This window comes from Balaenoptera borealis (genome assembly GCF_965194805.1).
Source record: "Balaenoptera borealis genome assembly, chromosome: 1".
Taxonomy (NCBI): domain Eukaryota; kingdom Metazoa; phylum Chordata; class Mammalia; order Artiodactyla; family Balaenopteridae; genus Balaenoptera; species Balaenoptera borealis.
Window position 1 is genome coordinate 54,740,268 of NC_138860.1, and position 21,512 is coordinate 54,761,779.

Sequence of the window (21,512 nt, forward strand, 5' to 3'; positions counted from 1 at the left end):
TCTCATTGCAGTGGCTTCTCTTGTTGTAGAGCATGGGCTCTAGGCATGCGGGCTCAGTAGCTGTGGCTCGCAGGCTCTAGAGCACAGGCTCAGTAGTTGTGGCGCACAGGCTTAGTTGCTCCGTGGCATGTGGCACAGGGCTTGAACCTGTGTCCCCTGCATTGGCAGGCAGATTCTTAACCACTGTGCCACCAGGGAAACCTTCTAAGAGTTTTATTTATTTTTAAATATGCCTATTCTTTTTCAGAATCTTATGCTTTATGGTATTATTCCTTCTTTTATGTCACTTTAAGCATACATATTTGATAGTCTCCACCTGATAGTTCTATTAATTGATGCACTGTCATTCATAAGGAATTGTTTCTCTAGTATTTGATAATTTTGGAGTGTGAGCTTATCTTCATTGTGGCTTTATCTATGGAAATCTTGCGTACCCTAGGTTGAAGAAGTGTTCCTCGAGGTTTTGCATTTTCTTCTGCCAGCTGTGAGGCCCTAAATCACTTATATACTCTTCTCTCAGTTTAGGAGTTCCTAGCCAACCATTCATTTTCATAAGGTTTTTGTGTGCCCAGTGTTCAAAAGTAAGGAGTGGCTATCCTTGCTTTGAAAACATTTCAATAAAGAATAAAAGTCCTTCAGCTGAAAGGTTCTCTGTAAAGAAGCCCAGTTTGGCCACTTGGTATAAGAAGAAATTATACCTAAAGCATACAATGTCATTGGCAAGCTTCTAGTAAATTGAAATAAAACCAGATTTTTACTTTATTCAAATAGCCAAAATTAGGGCCTGAAGTTTCTAATCCTCCTACCTCTATGACTGGTCATAAAGATAAGTTATATAATTTAAATCCATCGTACCTCTGGGCAATACTACCATCTAAGTTTTTATGAGGATTAAATGGGATTGTCCATGAACAGTACTTAGCACAGTACCTGACACATAATAAGTACCCAATAAATGTTAGCTATTAATTTACCATCTAATTCTCAACGAATCTTGTAATTAGGTATTCCTTCTGATACCTCATCTGACTGTCCCTCCTCTTCTAGCAGATAATAACATCTTCTATAGTAATCTATCGCATGATTGAAAGGTTTTATTCTTTATGCTTTAATCACTGAGCTTCTTCTCTTCTGTTCCTTTGCCATTTATTGAATTTACTTGAAGTACAAAAATAGACTCAATGCTAAAGGACTGACAAACACTGAGTATAATAGGAAAATTACTATAATTCTTGATATATCACAGCTTACTCCATTTGAAATGTCCAAGTATAATACTTGCTTTTATAATAAACTATTGTCGACTCGTATTTGGCTAATAGTCCACCATGACCCTCAGGTCTTACTGGGTCTAAACATGCCATTCCCCTTCAATCGTTTTTTCACCACTATGTATTTCCTTCTGGTTGATCTGGGGTAAGTGCTTACATTATGTTCCACAAAAAATAAAATACTTCTTTCAGAGAACTGCTTCAGATGCCTATGAATCAGAACATCAAAAAGAGAAATCTTGCTGTACAGCAGAAACTAACACAACATTGTAAAGCAACTATACTCCAATGATAATTAATAAAAAAAAGAAATCTTTCAAATATAAAGTTTCATCAGCTTGATATCACAATATTTTCTTTGCAATTATATATAACTCTCAGCAATGATACAGGGAATGTTACTGAATTATGTATGCATATTATATGTTGATTAAAAAAAGATATTGCTAAAATATCCACATCTTAGATGAGTGAAAAATATATAAATCATCCTAGTGTTTCAAAAGTTTTGTGTTCTTTAGGTGTTTTGCGATGATTTCTTTGAGCAATTCCTCAAGATAATTTTAATAACGTCATCTTTGTAAATAAGGCTGCGTGGGACTATAGAAAGATCCCTGGCCTGGGAATTAGGTGAGATGGATTCCAGCCTGCTAACTGCTGATCTTCTGTGCAGCCTCAGGCAATTGATGTGTTCCTTTTGAACCTCAGTTTCCTCCTGGTCCATACTGAACTTTGTAGCTCTGATGTTCTAAGCAGGGCTGATTTGGCCAAACTTAGTTGCATCCTGGGATTTAAAAATCTCTTCACAGCCCTGTGCTCATGCAGTGTCCGCTCCAGTGAGGTACTTGGGGTGCTCTCCAAGCACGCATGCAAGCTCCTTCCCTTGGCAGACTGCATCTGAGCTGTGTCTGTGTGATACCCTTTTGATCCATAGCTGTGCTGTCTGCTTTTATGAGTCAAAAGAGTAGTTTCTGGTGTCTTTTGTAGATGTGCTTCAGCTACATGGAAATGCAACAGTAGCAACCTCTGTTAATAAATACCTAAAGAAAGTATCTCAGCAATTTTGATGATGAAATGGCGCAGGGTTCCAGAGATCATTTAGAAACCCTCCCTCCATAAACATCCCTCATTTTTCACGTAAGAAAACATTGCTGCAGCAGGTTAGATATGGAGTAAGACTGGAATCCAAATCACTTGTCTTGGAGAGAGTGGAATTTTCACTGAAGCATGCTACTGCTTCCAAATATACCACAGTGTCAATATCAGGGATTAGGCACTGATATAAATAGAAAATATAAAAATATGTTCACAAGCCTTTACGGGTGGACAAGCAACTTACACCTCTATTATTTCAATTGAGCCTCACTGCAAATTGCAGAAAGCTGACACTTGAAAGGGTTAAGTAACTTGCCCAATGTCACTTAGCCAGGTGGTAAAAGAGCCAGACTTAGAGGCCAACTCCTCTGATCCTGGTCTTGTATGTTTCCTGGACTTAGCCCTGCCTTCCATCAAACAGGCTGATTACCAAGGAATGAAGTAGATCTTTCCACTGCCTCTGGCTGCTGAGGGATCAACCTGAAAAGGGTTGGTCCAGTTGGCAAAATACTCCAAGCTATTCACATGTTCTAATCTACCAAGATCAACACTATAATTAAGTTTACTTTTGGGAAACTTCTGAACAGGAAACCAATCAGAAGCCAGATATTCCAGCTGATTCTTTTCTTTTCTTTTTTTTTTTTTCCTTTTTTGATTCTCTGAAATGGCTCGTTTCTAAACATTTAGTCATATTAATATGCAATTATATGAATGGGTGGTTCACACAGGCAAAATCACTAGATAAGCTATTTTTGATCCAAATTTTTTCATCAGATAATATTAACAATTCCTTACATTTACAATAAGGAGCTACAGCATAGTGGTTAAGCAGGAGAGCTCTAGTGGTCACATCAGGGTTCAAACCATGGCTCTGTAACCTTGTCACAGTTTTTGTTCATATAATGGAGATAAAATTGTAGCACATATATCATAAAGTCATTAAGACAATTAAATGTTGTAATACCTATAAAGGGCTTAACATTGTACCAAGCACACAATAAATGCTAGGTATTATTATTATTATTTATATAGCAGGGTGTCATATTATTCTCATTTTACAAACAGAGATTCAGAGAGGTTAGTGATTTTCCTAAAGTCACAAAGTTTTAAGTGGCTTTATGGGAATTTATTTGCTAAAGACTTATTAAACTCTAATTCGAAAAGACACATGCACCCCAATGTTCATAGCAGAACTATTTACAATAGCCAAGATATGGAAGTGCCCGTCAACAGACAAATGGATTAAGAATGTGATATATATGTACAGTGGAATATAAGTGAGCCATAAAAAAATGAAATTCTGCCATTATTAGCTACATGGATGGACCTAGAAAATATCATGCTTAGTGAAATAAGTCAGACAGAGAAAGACAAATACTGGATGATATCACATATGTGGAATCTAAAAAATACAACAAACTAGTGAATAAAACAAAAAAGAAGCAGACTCACAGATACAGAGAACGAACTAGTAGTTACCAGCTGTGGGCGGGAGGGGCAATCTCGGGGTGAGGGAGTGGGAGGTATAAGCTATTGGGTGTAAGATAGATTCAAGGATGTATAGTACGATGCGGGGAATATAGTCAATATTTTGTAACAACTAAATGGAAAGTAACCTTTAAAAATTGTATAGGGCTTCCTTGGTGGCGCAGTGGTTGAGAATCTGCCTGCCGATGCAGGGGACACGGGTTCGAGCCCTGGTCTGGGAAGATCCCACATGCCGCGGAGCAACATGAGCCACAACTCAGGCCCGTGAGCCACAACTACTGAGCCTGCGCGTCTGGAGCCTGTGCTCCGCAACGAGAGGCCGCGACGGTGAGAGGCCCGTGCACCGCGATGAAGAGTGGCCCCCACTTGCCGCAACTAGAGAAAGCCCTTGCACAGAAACGAAGACCCAACACAGCCAAAAATAAATAAATAAATAAATAAAAATTAAAAAAAAAAATTGTATAAAAATTTGTTTAAATTATACAAATAAAAAATTTTAAATAAGAATTAAAAAATAAAAATAATACAAATGAACACATATGCCGAACAGACTCACACCCAAAGAAAACAAACTAGTAGTTACCAAAGGTGAGAAGGATGAGGGAGGAGCAAATTAGGGGTATGGGATTAAGAGACACACACTATTATGTATAAAATACATAAGCAATAAGGATATATTGTACAGCACAGGGACTTATAGCCATTACCTTGTAATAACTTTTAATGGAGTATAATCTGTAAAAATACTGAATCACTATGCTGTAGTGATTACCTGAACCTAATATTGTAAATCAACTATACTTCAATAAAAAATAAAAATTAAAAGAAACTTATTAGAGATGAATTCACATCAGGCTGAGAGCAAAAACAAGAATGGCGGAGAGAAGAAGAGGAATGGCAGACTGGCTGGGTGGCAGGGACCCCTGAATGACCACATGACAGAGCCCTCAGCTGAATGTTGCCAACTTCATACTTTTGCTCTCTTTACTAAGTGACCAGTCTGTGCCGCCCTGCTTTACCTGAAGTGGCTTGGTTTTCCCTCAAAGCACGACAACCACAGAGGAATCAGATCAAACAGAATGACACATTTATTAAGATAGCCTCTAGGCGAAAGGCCAGTTGTGTCTAAGCCTCTACCGTGTGACATAAATCTGTTTAAATTTGAGAGCATACCAGTCATGTGGGCACAAACTTCTTTTCTTAAGGGTTAGGAATACTCTTAGCTGACAGTAAGAAGAAAGTCCATTGAATTATCAACTAAATTACCTATGGCATTGTTGTTGTCCTTTTAATTTCCAATCCATCTTGGACTGGTCAATATTTTATTCAACAAGTCTACCGTTGCTGGTTTAACAACAATGTCAAACAATGTACTATGGAAGTATCTAAACCCTTATTCTCAATTTCTGTTCTTATCTCTTTACAGAGCAGTAAGAAACAGTTTGTGTACTGACACATACTTCTAACATTTTGATAAGCATTGGCATAAATAAAAGGACAGTTATTATCAATTTCATGAGAAATTCAGAAGTGATCCCAGGGTTAATTTGGAGGCTCCATGTCATTAAAAAAGACCCAGGCTTTTTTTTTATTATCTCACTTTGCCAGCCACAGGATATTGGTTTCTATCCTCAGGCTTGTAATCTAATGGCCAAAAGCTCTCTGAGGCCCAGATAGCACCTCCTCACTCAACATCATCCAAAGCAGGAAGGGAAGAATGAGAGCAAAGGGGCTTTCACCTCATGTGGTTCTGTATTCACTCAAAGAGGAATATCTTGTCTAGAAGGTCTAGAAGCACCCCAAAGATCCCCCAACTCATCCAGAACTGCCCCTATACCCAACATGCAAAGAAGAATGGGATCTCTGTGGTTGAATGAGGCCAACAAGGATCCAGTCCCTTGAGGCTCCACAGCACATTGCCATATGAACAAAGCCAGGGACTCTGGCAAGGAAGAAACAGGAATGGCTGTTAGGTGAGAAAAGAAGTGTCTGCCCCAGAAATCTTAGCTCTGTCCAGACCACAGGAGGCTTAAAGAAGTCTGCCCTCAGGGAAAACGTGGCATTCTGCAAGGATAAAGTAGGTGCTCAAATTTTTTAACATGATATATCTTCTTATCCACTAGAAACTTCTGGAATTCAGAAACAACCAGAAGGCAGATCTCCCATCCATTACCTCCTGAGCAGATTTTTTTTTAACTTCATAAGTCTCCTTTTCCTTGTTTTTAAAAGGGGCTTATAACAGGACTTTCCTCAGGGATGTGTTATGAGGATTTTAAAAGTTAATAGAAAGCACTTAGAAAAGGTCTTGGCATGTGGCAAGCTCTAAATAAACCTCACCTTACTGTTATTGCTAAGTGGTTATTGAGACTAACTGTGAGTTTCTATATAACCCAGGGTCAGTGTTAGAAAATCCTGAGGGCTTGAGAGTTTGGAGATACGTAGGGCAGTTTCTGGGGCTCGTTTCACATAAACACACAATAAGGAAGGACTGAGCACGCAGAGAGAAATTTTATGGGCAAACGTGTGACTTCTGAAAGAAGAATATCAAGGCACTCACTCTGAATCAGTGGAAACTCAGGAGACCCAAATTTGTCTTCTTAGAGTCCAGCAAAACCCAGTGTGAAATTACAGGCCCTTACAGAGTCTTGCTTCCCCTGAGTCACTTTGGGGGCTTATTTGAAGAAGTTCCACGAAGAGCTGTGGTGCACTAGAGCGTGATCTGCCCTTAGCGGTGGTGCTGAGGTAGTGACGCTGTGCTGTCTACTGGCCAAGGAGCTATTCCAGGAAGCAAGAAATTCTGGAATGGCCCAGAGGACCTTTCAAAAGCTGTTGACAGGAACAACTGGGAGTTACCACAGCCAGCAGAGAATGCTGCCCGGAGTTACTGCGTGCAACAATATAGGGAGGAATGGTCACCAGGAGCTGGGGCTACTGGCCTCTCCTATCACTGAGGGCCGTAAACCACAAACTTCTAAAAGACAGTTCTGGAAACTCCCAATGGAACTGATTCTCATTATTCAAAGCAGCAGACCCTAGGTCGGAACTGGAGATCTTATGGCTCAGAAATTCTTGCCCTCCTCACCATCAGTTCAGGGGATCGAAGTGCTGGTAATTAAATAGCAAACTGTAGAGGGAACAGCATGGGCTCGGAGTCAAAAGACCTGGACCTGAGTTCTGGATTTTTCATTCTGTGACCTTGCTTAAGTCCCTCAATCCTCTGTGCTTCAGAGTATTTAATAGATTAATATATATATGAAAATGCTTTATAACATATAAAGTACCAAGAAAATTAAAAACATTGTAATCATTATTTTTTCAGTATGTTCTTAAATGAAGAGCAAAATTAACAATTTTTCACAAGAGAAACTGAAGGGAATAGAGCCCTAGAAAAACTGCGTGGGGCCCCAAGCCAGTTTTAGAGACCCTTAACAGGAGCTTAGCTGAAAGTTCAGGTGAGGTTTGGAGAATGAGAGCCTCACTAATGACTAGGATCAGATTCAAATTTGTGATCTCAAGTCCTTGAGCTTCTGCATAGATGTGGTACGAGTTTTCAGTTGCTTAATGGGCTTGAAATCCCATTTTGTTTCAAATGGAAAACCACCTGAATGTTTCCTGAAGAGGGTTTTTTAGAGAAAAAAAAAAACCAAAAAACTTAAGCATAACATATCTGTGGTTGATCTTCTGTCAGTATAGTCCCTTCCAAAGTTCCCTGGGGAAAGCAGAAGGCAGCAATACTTCAGCAGCTGGGAGAGAAGGACACATTACAAGATGCGATCACAGCTGCTGTGTTAAGTCAGGACGCCCTTTTGAGATGTGCAGACTGGTGCTTCTGTGAGGGCAGCCGTGCTCTGCACCCCGCACCACTAGTCTGGAGGATTTCCTGCACACATCCAAGTAGTGACACTACCTACTTCCTTGGGCACCGTCTTCTGTTTTGGAAACTAGTGGTGCTTCTGAAAGACTCCATCTGCCTATCCACTTTTGAGTTTCCACTGCACTGGCATCTGGGATTCAAAACTATTCAATCTACTGTCAACAGAGTCTTTCTTTAAAAAGAGAGAGAGAGAGAAAGAAAAAGAAAAACAACCACTCAAGAAGTGAAAGAATCCAAACACTATCTAAAATGAAACAGAGAAACAGCATTCTTTCTGTCCTGTTTTTAAATAGAGCTTTCCACGCCCCACGTGTATATGCTATAATTAGAAAGTGTGTTGTAGAAAGGGTGTTATGATCACCCTCTAAAAATCTTGTTTTGTAATACTGACTTTACCGTATGACATTAATTTGGGGAAAGAAAAAAACAGGAAAGCAGCTACAGCACAAAGAGGTCCACAGTGCAGTGCGATGGAGTATCAGAGGTAAAAGGAATAGCTAAGATAATAATAATAATGTCTATTAATGTTTTTAGGCATGAAAGTGATGAAATTTAGTTTAAGTCCACATTGACTCTTCTCCAGACTATTGCAATAGACTGAATTGATTATCCCATTCTTTTCCTCCTCTGATTCCATCTCCAGAAATCATTGTCCTGAATCCCAAGTCTGCTCGTGCCCTTGCTCTAGTCAGAATCATTTTTGTAGATGCTCACCACCTACAGAACTAAGGACTGCTCCCAAATTTGGAATCCAAGCCACCTTCAGTCATTTTCTTCAGAGGTGATACTGCCTGCCCCAGGATGTGTTTGAAAATCTTTGGGGATTCTTTTCAGTGGTCAAAATGCCATGCAGCACTGATGGCTTTTAGAAGGCTGGGACCAGAGATGCACACTCCCTAAGATGACAAAGACCCATCCACCCCAAAAAACCAGTAGCATACCCATTGATTAACTCTGAGACTAACTTTTCAAATTTCCCAACTTTATTTTCTACTCCTTCCTTTGTCATATCCAACTCTGCAGCCACCTTGACTAGTCCCATCTCTAACCTCAATTGGTGTACTCACAGTGGTCTCTAGTCTGAAATGTCCTTCCCAACTCAATGATCTTTGCCATTCTCAATCTTTCAAAACCCAGAATAAACTATTCCCATCCTACAATCAACATTAATTTCTCCATTTCTGTGGTCCCACATCACTTTGCTTATACCTCTATACTTATTGTATTCTGCCTTATATTATTGCCATTTTTATTACTCTTATCTCCACTACCAAATAATACATTTCTGGAGGACAGGACCTGCCTTATTCAGCTTTATATACCTTGAACACTAAACACTGACTTAGTGCCTGGTATTTAGTAGATTTATTGAATTTAATTGAATTACACTCATTATTTGTGAATATTTTTTTCTGTCAAATGTATGTGAGGACATTCTAAATTTTTTAAACTACTAGTGGATTTAATATGTAAAGTCTTATTTTATTAGTACTTCCTAGGCAAAAAACTGTTTGAATAACTTGAAAATAATGGTTGGTTTCCTGCCCCTGTAACTGAGACAGGGTTAAATCCTTTTAAAAGAAAGAGCCAAAAGGATTTAGTCTCTCAAAAGTCACAAGGAAAAGGAAAATATAATTTTTTTGTGTTACCCACTGAGATCTTTGTGTACACATACCTCCCCAAATGACTAAACTTTACAAATTTCACTTGACTTTAATTCAACTTTCCAAAAAAAAAAATTTTTTTTTTAAGTCACCTTTGGACTGGGATGAAACGTGGAAAATTTCAACTCAAAGTCAGATTTTTTTTTTTTTTCCTAGGAAGCTGTGAGCAAATAAAAACAAGGTTTGGTGGTAGCATTTTACCCATCTACCATAGACGGGTCACTGCCAGCACCATACTTGTTGATGAGACATTTGGCAAAAGGCCTGCTGCAGAAATACAGTCTGTGACTTTATTTTGCTGGAGATTTCATCTGTGAGGATTTTCTTTCCCAGTTACAAAGTTCTCCCAAGAGGGACATAGCTTCTTTTTGGAAACCTGTGAAATGTTGGCAAGTCTTGCCCTGTTTACCATGGAAATTTGTACTTGGATAGAATTACAGTGTATGACCTGGTACAAGCATAGATGGATGTCTGATGCCTGCTATTTTCTCTTCATATTGATTTGAAAATTATAAGTCATAGAATCAGATCAAATAACTTTGATCTTTCCAGTTCATTCGTTCACCGTGACATACAGTCATACTTGTATAGACTTGAGAATAGATTGGCAGATGACAGAACATATGTTACTATTAAAATTTATGGGAATGGTTCTAATTAATCTGCAGAGGGTTGCATGAAAAGGGAGTAGACTATTTGTAAGCATGGATGATTTAATATTGGCTTATCTATTGTTTTTTTCTTAGGAAGTTCTAAAATATCATATGGCTTCAAATTTGCATTGATGGGTTATATTGTTTTTAAGGAGAAAGAAAAAAATGAACTAGCCTTGCCTGTAAACAGAAATTATCTGCTTTCCTTTAAATAACTGTTTAAAGCATCTGGCCCAGAATTGTGTAAGAAATTTGTTTTTATGTCTTTGGGAAATAGTTAACAGTCTCACTCAGGACCTCGTCACTTCTTGCCAGGATTACTGCAATAGTTTCTAACTTGATCCTAGACCACGGTTCTCGCACCCCACCCTCAATCTATTTGCCACACTCCTATTGGCACTGTCATTCAAAAATCAGATCTGATCATCCCCAATCCAATGGTTAAAACCCTTCAAAGGTTTTAGGAGTGCTTTTAGGAGAAGGTGCCAAATTAGCATGGCATGCAAAGCTCTATCCTAGCCTTCCCCCTTGCCTCACACTACTCTCACTCGATAGTCCACTGTACACACGTCACTCTAAGTTTTCACTCAGTTGTGCCTCTCTGCCTTTGAACCAGCTGCTCCCAAGCATACAGTGTCACCTCCGGAACTCCCTGCTCTATCCATGGCTTGCTCTTATTCATCTTACAGCCCACATGCTACTTCCTCCAGAAACCAACCCAAATTTTCTCATCTAGCCAGGGTGACGCCCACGAGTGTTCCAGTAACACTTGTGCTTATCTCTAGAATGGCAGCTATCACACCACATTGCATTTTAATAGCATGGAAATTCCAAGAGACCACAGTTTATCCAGAGCCTAACAAATATCCTGGCATGTAGATGGCACTCAATATAAACTGATCAAATTGTGAATGAACAAAAGGATGAATGAAGGAAAAAAGTGTTGAGGTTTACATTATACTTGTTTTTCTGGTTATATTTTGACACACTGATAGTCTTGAATTTGCCATTTTGAAAGGATCTCAATGATCAGAAATTATTTTTTCTCTTTTTACCACTTTGAGAAAACAATGTAAATTTAAGAACCAAGTTGACTTCAAAGAAAGTTTAGGCAAGCTAAAAAGGATTGAAGAATGCTCTTTTCATGGCTAGCACAGCCATGACTCATGATCCCAAGAAACATCTGAAGCATGTAACAACTCCAAAGCATTGGATGCTGATAAACTGACCAATGTGTCCGTTCCTCGTCCATCTACCAGTCCCCACAAGCCTGAGAGAATGTCTCCCCCTCATCGTTTTCTAAGGAACAGACCTAAGTATGCTCTGACAGGAAATGAAGCAAAGAAGATCTGCATGCAACAGTTCATTAAGACTGATGGCAAGGTCCAAGCTGATATAACCTACCCTGCTGGTTTAATAGATTTCATCAGTCTTAACAAGACCAGAGAGAATTTCCATCTCTCTATGACACCAAGGGTCACTTTGCTGTTTGTTGTAGTACACCTAAGGAAGCTAAGTACAAGTCGTACAAAGTGAGAAAGATCTTTGTGGGCACAAAAGGAATCCCTCATCTGGTAACTCATGATGATCATACCACCTGCTACCCTGATCCCCTCATCAAGGTGAATGACACCATTCAGATTGATTTGGAGACTAACAAGATTACCCATTTCATCAAGTTTAACACTGGTAACCTGTATGTGGTGACCAGAGGTGCTAACCTGGGAAGAATTGGTGTGATCACCAACAGAAAGAGACCTCCTGGTTCTTTTGATATGGTTCATGTGAAAGATGCCAAAGGCAACAGCTTTGCCTCCTGGCTCGCCAACATTTTTGTTATTGGTAAAGGCAACAAACCACAGATTATCTCTTCCCCAAGGAAAAGGGATCCACCTCACCATTGCTGAAGAGAGAAATAAAGAGACTGGCAGCCAAATAGGGTGAAATCATCTCTAGGTTATGTGATTGAAAAGGTCTTTGTACTTAACTGAAGATTATATGGCATGATTAAAAAATAAAAATAAGACTGGCACAAACCATTTAAGAACTTAATATTAATTATTAATACAATCATCATTCAAATGATTTTGTGACCCTTTGCACTGTGTACATTATACTGACCAACCCTGAGCATCTAAAATAAAAATGTCAACTTTAGTTTGTGATGAATAAATTGCCTTCAGTTATTCCATAGATAGTGGCAACTATCAGGATAAAATCATTTTAAATTCACTTGAATATAAAACAATTAACATAAGTGATCTTCTTTAGCATTTTTGGTAAAAAGTATTTTATTAACTTGAACCAGCAATAGGGTTTACAAATCCCCCTCAGATTTGAAAAATTCTGCTTGCAGGATTTGTGACTTTTCCACTTGTTTTGTTTCATTCCTGCATATGCATTGACAGTTCAAAAGCCCAGTCTTTAATTCTCGTGGCAATAAGGTCAACTCCAGTCCAGAACTTGTACTACCTGACATCTTCCACCCAGTCTCCAAGGGATAAAAGCAGTGTTTGAAATCAGCCTTCTATGTACAAAAAGAAAATCTATGGTGTGGTATGAAATGCAACAGAATTTCTAGTCCCCAAAATACATCCCTCCCCACCTCCTGCCTGCCCTTACCAGTCAATATCTGAAACTACTTTAACAAACAGAAACACACGGTATGAGGGAATAGTCTTAAGATGTCAAAGAGATTATTCACTGATTTAAATTCACACTGCCTATTATGTTTCCCTTTTTGCCTTATTTGCCAGGAGGCTCAGAGCCAAATTTATTATTCAGTTGTAGTAAAACTTTTCTACTTCCTGCTTCTGTTAGAAGCCCCATCCCCTTTTCTATATTTTATGGATTAATGTACCCTCAAAAAAATCATATGTTGAAGCCCTAATCCCCCAGTGTGGCTAAATTTGGAAATAAGGGCTTCTAAGGAAGTAATTAAGGTTAAATGAGATCATAAGGGTGGGGCCCTGATCCCACAGGATTAGTATCCTTACAAGAAGAGACACTAGAGAGCTGGCTACTCTCCTTCTCTCTCCCTCCTTTCCTCTCTCCCTCCCTACATACACACCAAGGACATGTGAGGACACTGCAAGAAGGCAGCCAGGAAGAGAGCTCTCACCAGAAACCAAATGAGCCAGGACCTTGATCTTGGACTTCTAGTCTCCAGAACTAAGAGAAAACTTCTGTTGGTTAAGCCACTCAGTCTACAGTATGCCAAAGCTGACTATTACATATACAATACATGTCTTCTCTTTTTATCTGACTCTTTATTGCTTACCTGGCACCCAGTCTCTCATCCCTGGTCACCATAAACTCTGCTATGCTGCATCTCCTGTCACCCACCTACCAGTTATGAAAACTTTGAAAAAATATTTCATAAACTGAATGAAATTAAGAAAGATAGTAACTCAGCACAATAATTTGGAGTCTACCCTCAAACTATACTTGCAACCTTAAAATTAACCTTGTCTATTGCTTTCCTAAGAGTGACCTCTATAATTTTATAAAAAGCAATGATGACTTTTTTCTTATTATACTTTAGTGTCCAGTTTTATAAGTGATGTTTCTGTAAAACTGGCAACATTAACAAGCATGATACTGTTGCTTAATTTCATGGGATGGTGTGTCCTTACTGAACACAGAAACCACCTTACTCCTACCCCATTTTCTTGTCATGTTTTTCCATTTTTTCTAATGTTTAATGTGATCCACAACCCAGCCCCACCCCTCCATTCTCAGGCCTTTCCCTCCTAACACACTGTCAGCAAATGATCTCAGTATTGCCTATTTCTTTGATATCATTCAGCTTAACTTGTGGAAACTGTTTTCTTCTCATAAGACATACTCCAGATAGCCAGATTGTAAGCATTATAAACTACAAGCTCTTCTAAAGGAAGTACAGAGGTTTAGAGCTACAATAAAGCTAGTAGTGTTTGATTAATAGTTTTTGTGTCAAGAAAAACAAAAATCATTAAGATAATAAGTTTCCACTATAGCTCACATGCTTAAAACGTTCTTTAAAAATTCTCCTTGTAGGGGCTTCCCTGGTGGTGCAGTAGTTAAGAATCCACCTAACAATGCAGAGGACACAGGTTCAAGCTCTGGTCCGGGAAGATCCCACATGCTGCGGAGCAACTAAGCCCGTGCGCCACAACTACTGAGCCTGAGCTCTAGAGCCCGCGAGCCACAACTACTGAGCCCGTGTGCCACAACTACTGAAGCCCACGCACCTAGAGCCCATCCTCCACAACAAGAGAAGCCACTGCAATGAGAAGCCCACACACCGCAATGAAGAGTAGCCCCTGCTCGCCACAACCAGAGAAAAGCCCGCGCAGCAATGAAGACCCAATGCCGCCAAAAATAAATAAATAAATAAATAAAAATAAAGTTCCCTTTAAAAAAAAAAAGAAAAAATGGCCACTCTCTTACACCACTCACAGCATATCATTTCTTGAGAACAATTTAGCATTATTTATTTAAAAAAAAAAATTCTCCTTGTAAGTTAAAACGTTCTGTATTTGCATTGAATGAAAAATTGTATTACTGGAATATTTGAGAAAAATCCATTGAGACATTTTTTTCCTTAGGTGTGGAAGTAAAGAAATAATATTACTTTTTTCAAAATTCAGTTATTTTTACAAAAACAACTGAAAAGTGGTTGAACTTCGTTGATTCCCGTGTGGATAGACTTCAGTGTGAGGTAATTTTCGTGAAACACAGGAAAAGTAATAAACTGAAGTTGAATGTGATTTGAAAATACTTTATGAGCAACTAAAAACAAATTCTTAAAGCTCTCTTGGATAAGCTTGTCAAGATTAGCCTCTTGGCATTTAGAAATTGAATAAAGTTAAATGACTCAAGATATAATAGTGCCCAAATAGAGAATGATTATTTCCACTTAGCTGTCAAGCATGGATACAAGTGTTCCTCTATACAGGGTACTAGAAGAGACCATTGGTCAGGAAAGTGAGCACCGGATAGCACTTCTTTAAGAATTAAAGTACTTAGTGTTTTCTAGAAATGTCCCAAAAGAGCTTACCAGGCCTGACACTCACAGTGTTCCATCGACTCTCCCATACAGATCTTTTTAGTTTTCTACCTGACAGTCCTATCACAGAACCTGTCTCCAGAGAAACTGAACCCCTCCTTGACAGCACTATCTAATGTCTTCTACCCAACTTATGCCCTATATTACCTTGCTCTTTTCTTCATAATACTTATCACTGTCTGAAGGTATCTAATTTTTTGTTTACCATCTGTCCCTTGTCTCTCAGAATGAAAGTCTCATGAGAACAAAGATTTTTCCTTGTTTAGTGCTGAATATCCAGGGTCTAGGACAGTGTTTGTCACATAGTAGGTACTCTATAAATATTTATGGAATGAATGAATGAATGGATGAAATTTTTATTTCCTATAAACATCTGAACTGCACTGCCTCTGTGTCTTGGCATATAAATTTGCCTCCATCTAGAATGCCTGTACTCTCCTTCCGCTCTACATCTTCACGGTCCAATTAAAATTTTATAGCATCTAGGCCTGTGTGGGAATTAACAACGTGCAAGCTTCAGCTCCCTTCAAAGAGTGGAGGATATTTAAGGGATCAGCCTGTGATGTTTTCTTTCACACACACAGACACACAAGTACACATGCACACACATACATATACACAAACTAGCACAGTATCACTCAGTAAGCATTTATTACATTAATTAATGAGACTAGTGTACCATTCAAGTTCTAAATGTGATTTCAACTTAGCTAGAAATATAGCAAGAAAAGTGGACCCATCATTTGGTTAGTGCTGTGGCATGGCAGGAGAAATATATCAATTACATGTGTTCAGTTCACACAGAAACAGCGAGGGTGGCAAAATTCTGATGTAAATTCAGATCATTAGTTAATAAACTTTTGCTCAGTTGTCCCCTGCCAGGTTCCTGGGACATATCCAGGACTCCCTATGGCATTCCATGGGTGTTTGGAAAAAGAGAAGGAAAGAAGAAAAAAACAGAATCTTCCTAAATCTACATAAATCTTCAGGGGCCTCCTGTCCATGGGTTTATGTCAGGGTGACCTCTGTTTTGCCCTGCTTGGAGAATCCACCTTGAACGGGTCAGTCGTGGTTTATGAAGGTAGAAAGAGAAATGCATTTGTTCATCACTTGGACTGAAGGATCTTAGTACCAGGTCAGTCATTCTACTCCCACTTATTTTTCCAACCACCAAATTCTCTTCATTCATCCCTCTCCCTCCACACACTCAGTGTCTAACAGCCTATGGAGTAATAAGTTCTTTCAACTACACTCTAAGAATTCTCATGACTTGTAATGATAGCGAGTCCTCTGACTATAAAAAGGTCAATGTTTAATCTCGTCTTTTTCTCTGTGTTACTTCTATGCTCATTCTTTGCCTTATAACACAAAAGCATGTCCTTTTTATTTCAAGTTGCTATGTAAGATCTGTGGCTGGGTCTAGAGGTGAATGTAATCTGCAGATGATAGCATGGTTGGTGCATTTATTTTGTTTTTTTGACAAGTGTGAATGGTGAGTTACAAACTGGCCAATGATTCCCAAGGTTCATTTTGTGATACCTATGTTGTAATACTCCAAAAGGTATCATAAAATTCTTAAAACTAAATTAATTTGGATTTACCTTTAAATTTCTGAAATAAATATGGAACAATAGCATTCCTTGACACAAAACATAACAAAAGTTGTTGTATCTTCCAACAGATTTGGAACTGTTTATTGTTCCCAGAGACAGACTCAGTCCATTTCATGAATATTGTTCAGTTACTTAGCACCAAGTTTAGATGTTTTCTGATGAAAATAAACGAATTCGTGTTTGCTGCATTCAAAGTCGTTGTATTTTAAAATATTCACCCCTCTTTAAGCCCTTGGAATTAGAAAGCTGATGTGTGGAAAGTTTACAGAGGCAACTATTAGGAGCTGCGTCAAGTTACCTCCAGGCTTCAGGCTGGCTTGCAAACATTAAACAGTACAAGAGTTACCTCGTAGTCAAGGAAGAGAGATCCATATCCGGTGACACTAAACCATTCTACTAATGATGGTTAAGAGTGAGACATGACTATGGCCTACTCACAAGACTGCCTTTAAAAATGGTTTAAAACAGGGGTTCCGCGGCCTTTTAGGAACCGGGCGACAGCAGGAGGCGAGCGGCCGACAAGTTTCATCTGTGGCTCCTCATCGCTCCCCATTGCTCGCATTACCCCTCACACCCGGCCGTTTGTGGAAAAATTGTCTTCCCCGAAACTGGCCCTGGTGCCAAAAACGTTGGGGACCGCTGGTTTAAAACATCATATACAAATTGGAACATGAATTAGAAGCAAGAAGAGATAGGAAAATGTTATTTGCACAGCTTCAGGCCCAACTGCACGTACACAGAGCTGGAAAGTATTTTGCTTAGTACCAGTGCACTCAACACAAATAACATTTAGTACTTATTAATGATACTTAGAACTTATTACGTAGTATTTATCTAGTACTTAGTATGTGCCAGGAATTGTTCAAAGTCATTTAACATATTAATCCTTTAAACCTCCCAGGAGATAGTAGAAGGTAGCTACTTTTATTGTTTTCAACATTTTTCAAATGAAGAAACAGACACAAAGAGAATAAGCAACTTGCCCCAATGCACAGGGGTTGCATTGCTGCAGACAACCTCAAAGAGGCAGCAGACTAATCTAGATCAGTACAGACTAATGTTACCAAAAAGGGTACAATACCTTCATCAACACTAGAGGAAGACATTCCACAGTTACCAAAATAAGAAGCCATGTAAAACCATGCAGAAAAAAATCATGCATTTGTTATGGACAAATCAAATTACTAAGAAACTTGGTAAATACTATAATGACGGATTTTCCTCAGTTATATTTAAGGGGGAGTTAGCTATACCCTTCTTAGCATGTCAGCTGCAAACAGGTATGCAAGAAAGAAAATGAACAAATATCAAGTAACGCCATCAGGCATCATTGAACAAATGTCACAATGATCATGAAGGTACTAGAGGTGTTTTGAAGAATCTTCATTACTCCTTCAAGTCATTCATCTCTTAAGAATCATGGACTACCTCCAAGTCCAGTGCAAAACCTCCTTCAGAAAATGTGAGAGGCTATAGCTACATAGCAATAGCTGTATCAGCTACTTAGCTGTAATGGCTATAGCTACGTAGCTATAGCTATATCAGCTACTTAGCTATAATGTAGGTCAGAGTTCTGTTACTGGTTAATTGCTTTCTTCGTTTTTGTACACACGTCAAGTAAAATGAATGAAAGGAAACACTTGCCTTATGAGATACAGGTTTGATGTTATGCTCAGTGAAATGATCACAGGAAAGGCACCATTTCTAATCTATTCAATTTCTTAGCAGATCACTTGGACAAGTCTATAGCCTTAACTAAAAATCCTGTTTGGCACATAAGAACTACAAATATATCATTAATATTGATTAATATTTTAAAAGAAAAATACAAAAGTAAAAATTGAAGTAAACCTGCAAATGAAAAAATAAATGATATAAACATATTTAATCATCTAGAAGCAATATTAAGACACTTGGAGATATGCAGAACATTTAACCATAATTTCAAATAACTCCTTTGTCCATGGCCCATTAGTTGCTAATAAATATTACATTTAATGCCCATCGACAGATGAATGGATAAAGAAGATGTGGTATATATATACAATGGAATATTACCCAGCCATAAAAAAGAATGAAATAATACCATTTGCAGCAGCATGGGTGGACCTAGAGATTATCATACTAAGCAAAGTAAGTCAGAAAGAGAAAAACAAATACCATATAATATCATTTATATGTGGAATCTAAAATACAACACAAATGAACATATCTACAAAACAGAAACGGACTCACAGATACAGAGAACAGATTTGTGGTTGCCAAGGGGGAGGAGAGATGGGGGAGGGAAAGATTGGGAGTTTGGGATTAGCAGATGCAAACTATTATATATATAATGGATAAGCAACGTGTCCTACTGTATATAGCACAGGGAACTATATTCAATAGCCTGTGATAAACTATAATGGAAAAGAATATGAAAAAGAATATATATATATGTATAACTAAGTCACTTTGCTACATAGCAGAAATTAACACATTGTAAATCAACTATACCTCAATAAATTCTTTTAATTACATGTCTTCCTTATTTTTAATAAATTCATAGACTTAAACGTTCAGCAACATAATGTTTTAGCATTTACTAACTTGCTCATGCCAGTGATTATGTAAACTAATAAAATTATAAAAACAACAAATATTTTATTAGTATTAAAATCCATTAAGATAATACACCATGGGGCTTCCCTGGTGGCGCAGTGGTTGAGAATCTGCCTGCCAATGCAGCGGACACGGGTTCGAGCCCTGGTTTGGAAAGATCCCACATGCCGCGGAGCAACTAGGCCCGTGAGCCACAATTACTGAGCCTGCGCGTCTGGAGCCTGTGCTCCGCAACGGGAGAGGCCGTGATAGTGAGAGGCCCGCGCACCGCGATGAAGAGTGGCCCCCACTTGCTGCAACTAGAGAAAGCCCTCACACAGAAACGAAGACCCAACACAACCAAAAATAAATAAATAAATAAGCCTACACCTTATAAAAAAAAAAAAAAGATAATACACCATTATTCTGACATATATTTCTTTATAAAAATAATTTAAAAGTAATAATAATGCTGAATTATATGATATTACAGCTAGGACAGGAGGGACAGTGCAGCCAGATTAAGTTGCCTGAACTAAAAATGTTATGTTATAAAATCTTTCTGAGGAAATAAATGTATTTCATTCATTCATTCATTCAACAAATATTTATTGAGTACATATAAAACAGTAAAACATATGCTGTACTACCAACTTTTGATGAATATTAATATATTAATTTATTATATTTTTTATGCACATAGTCTAAGGATGATAAACATTGTTCTTCTTAGATATATTTAATAAATTCAATGATGAAACTCTTGAAAAAATTCCATATAGTTCTCCCAAAAATGTTGTCTCTGGGACCAATTTTTTTTCTGTAAAAAACACACAGTAAAAGATTTGGGGCAATGGGCCACATCAACAACTTCCTTACTCCCAAATATTTCAAAGAAAAACATTACTGTGCTATACTTGAACATTTGCTCTGTGAGATTTCTTTTTCAAAATAGATTTTTTACATATTGAAAAAGGATAAAAAGACAGGCTAGACATTGCATCCTTTGAGACTTTTGAGTAGTTCCACTGTAGAATTAAGCCTTGAGGCTCTAAGCCTTCTTGCTCTACCTTCCACTTGATAAATCCTTTTCCACTTTGGGACCTTTGCACTTGCATTCCCTCTGCCGATATTCCTTCCCCTGATTATATCCACGGCTTTGTTACTCACTGCACTCAGGTCCTTGCTCAAATATCATCTCCTCTGGCAGTACCCTCCTCCATCACCCTCCATCCTTTTCCCTGCTGCAACAGACTGCCTTGGACCAGTGTGCTTGAAATAACAAAAAGAAATTCATCTGTAATAGATTCAGCATTAAGATGGCTCCATCACATGGATCCTGAAACAAACTGTAGCATTACTCATCCTTATACATCAATAAAGATTCTATTTCCAGACAATGACATTTATTGTTTTGAAAATTATTTTCACCTGAGTGTTAAAGAATATTACTTTTATTGGGACTTCCCTGGTGGCACAGTGGTTAAGGCTCCATGCTCCCAATGCAGGGGGCCCCAGGTTTGATCCCTGCTCAGGGAACTAGATCCCACATGCATGCTGTAACTAAGAGTTCACATGCCACAACTAAGGAGCCCACATACCACAACTAAGCAGCCAGCGAGCCACAACTAAGGAGACTGCCTGCTGCAACTAAGAGACCTGGCACAACCAAATGACTAGACACCTAGTTCTCTTTAAAAAAAAATAAATAAATAAAATAATAAAGAATATTACTTTATTAAAAATCTCTTGGAGGTCCAATGACATCTGCTGATTGAATTTGAAAGTCAAGTACACATTGGGAGATTGGGACTGCATATATACACTAATATGTATAAAATAGATAACTGATAAGAACCTGCTGTATAATAAATAAATTAATTTAATTAAATTAAAAAATTAAAAAAAAAAAAAAAAAGAAAGTCAAGTACAACAAGATGTTCCCTCTCAGGCACTATGAATGTCAGTTTTAAAGTTAGACAGACTTGGCTTCAAGTCCCAGGTCTGCAGCAAACTAGCTATGTGAGCATACCCTTAAACTACTCTCATTAAAAGCACCAAAAACCTTTTTTTGATTTAATCTAATAGACACATTCCAATTCTTATGTTATTGGACCAGTGAATCATCTGATAAAGATGACAACTCTTTTTTTTCCAGAAATTTTGTTTTCTGTATACATTTTTAGCTACTCCTTATCAGTCACCTTTGCAGACTCCTCCTTTC

General features: G+C 38.2%; 1 pseudogene across 1 annotated transcript; it reads left to right on the forward strand.

Annotated features, from left to right (window-relative positions):
* Positions 1 to 4,312: 4,312 nt before the first annotated feature.
* Positions 4,313 to 20,560, forward strand: LOC309632477 (small ribosomal subunit protein eS4 pseudogene; annotated as a pseudogene). The gene has a single exon. The product of its transcript is annotated as a small ribosomal subunit protein eS4 pseudogene (transcript).
* Positions 20,561 to 21,512: the final 952 nt, after the last annotated feature.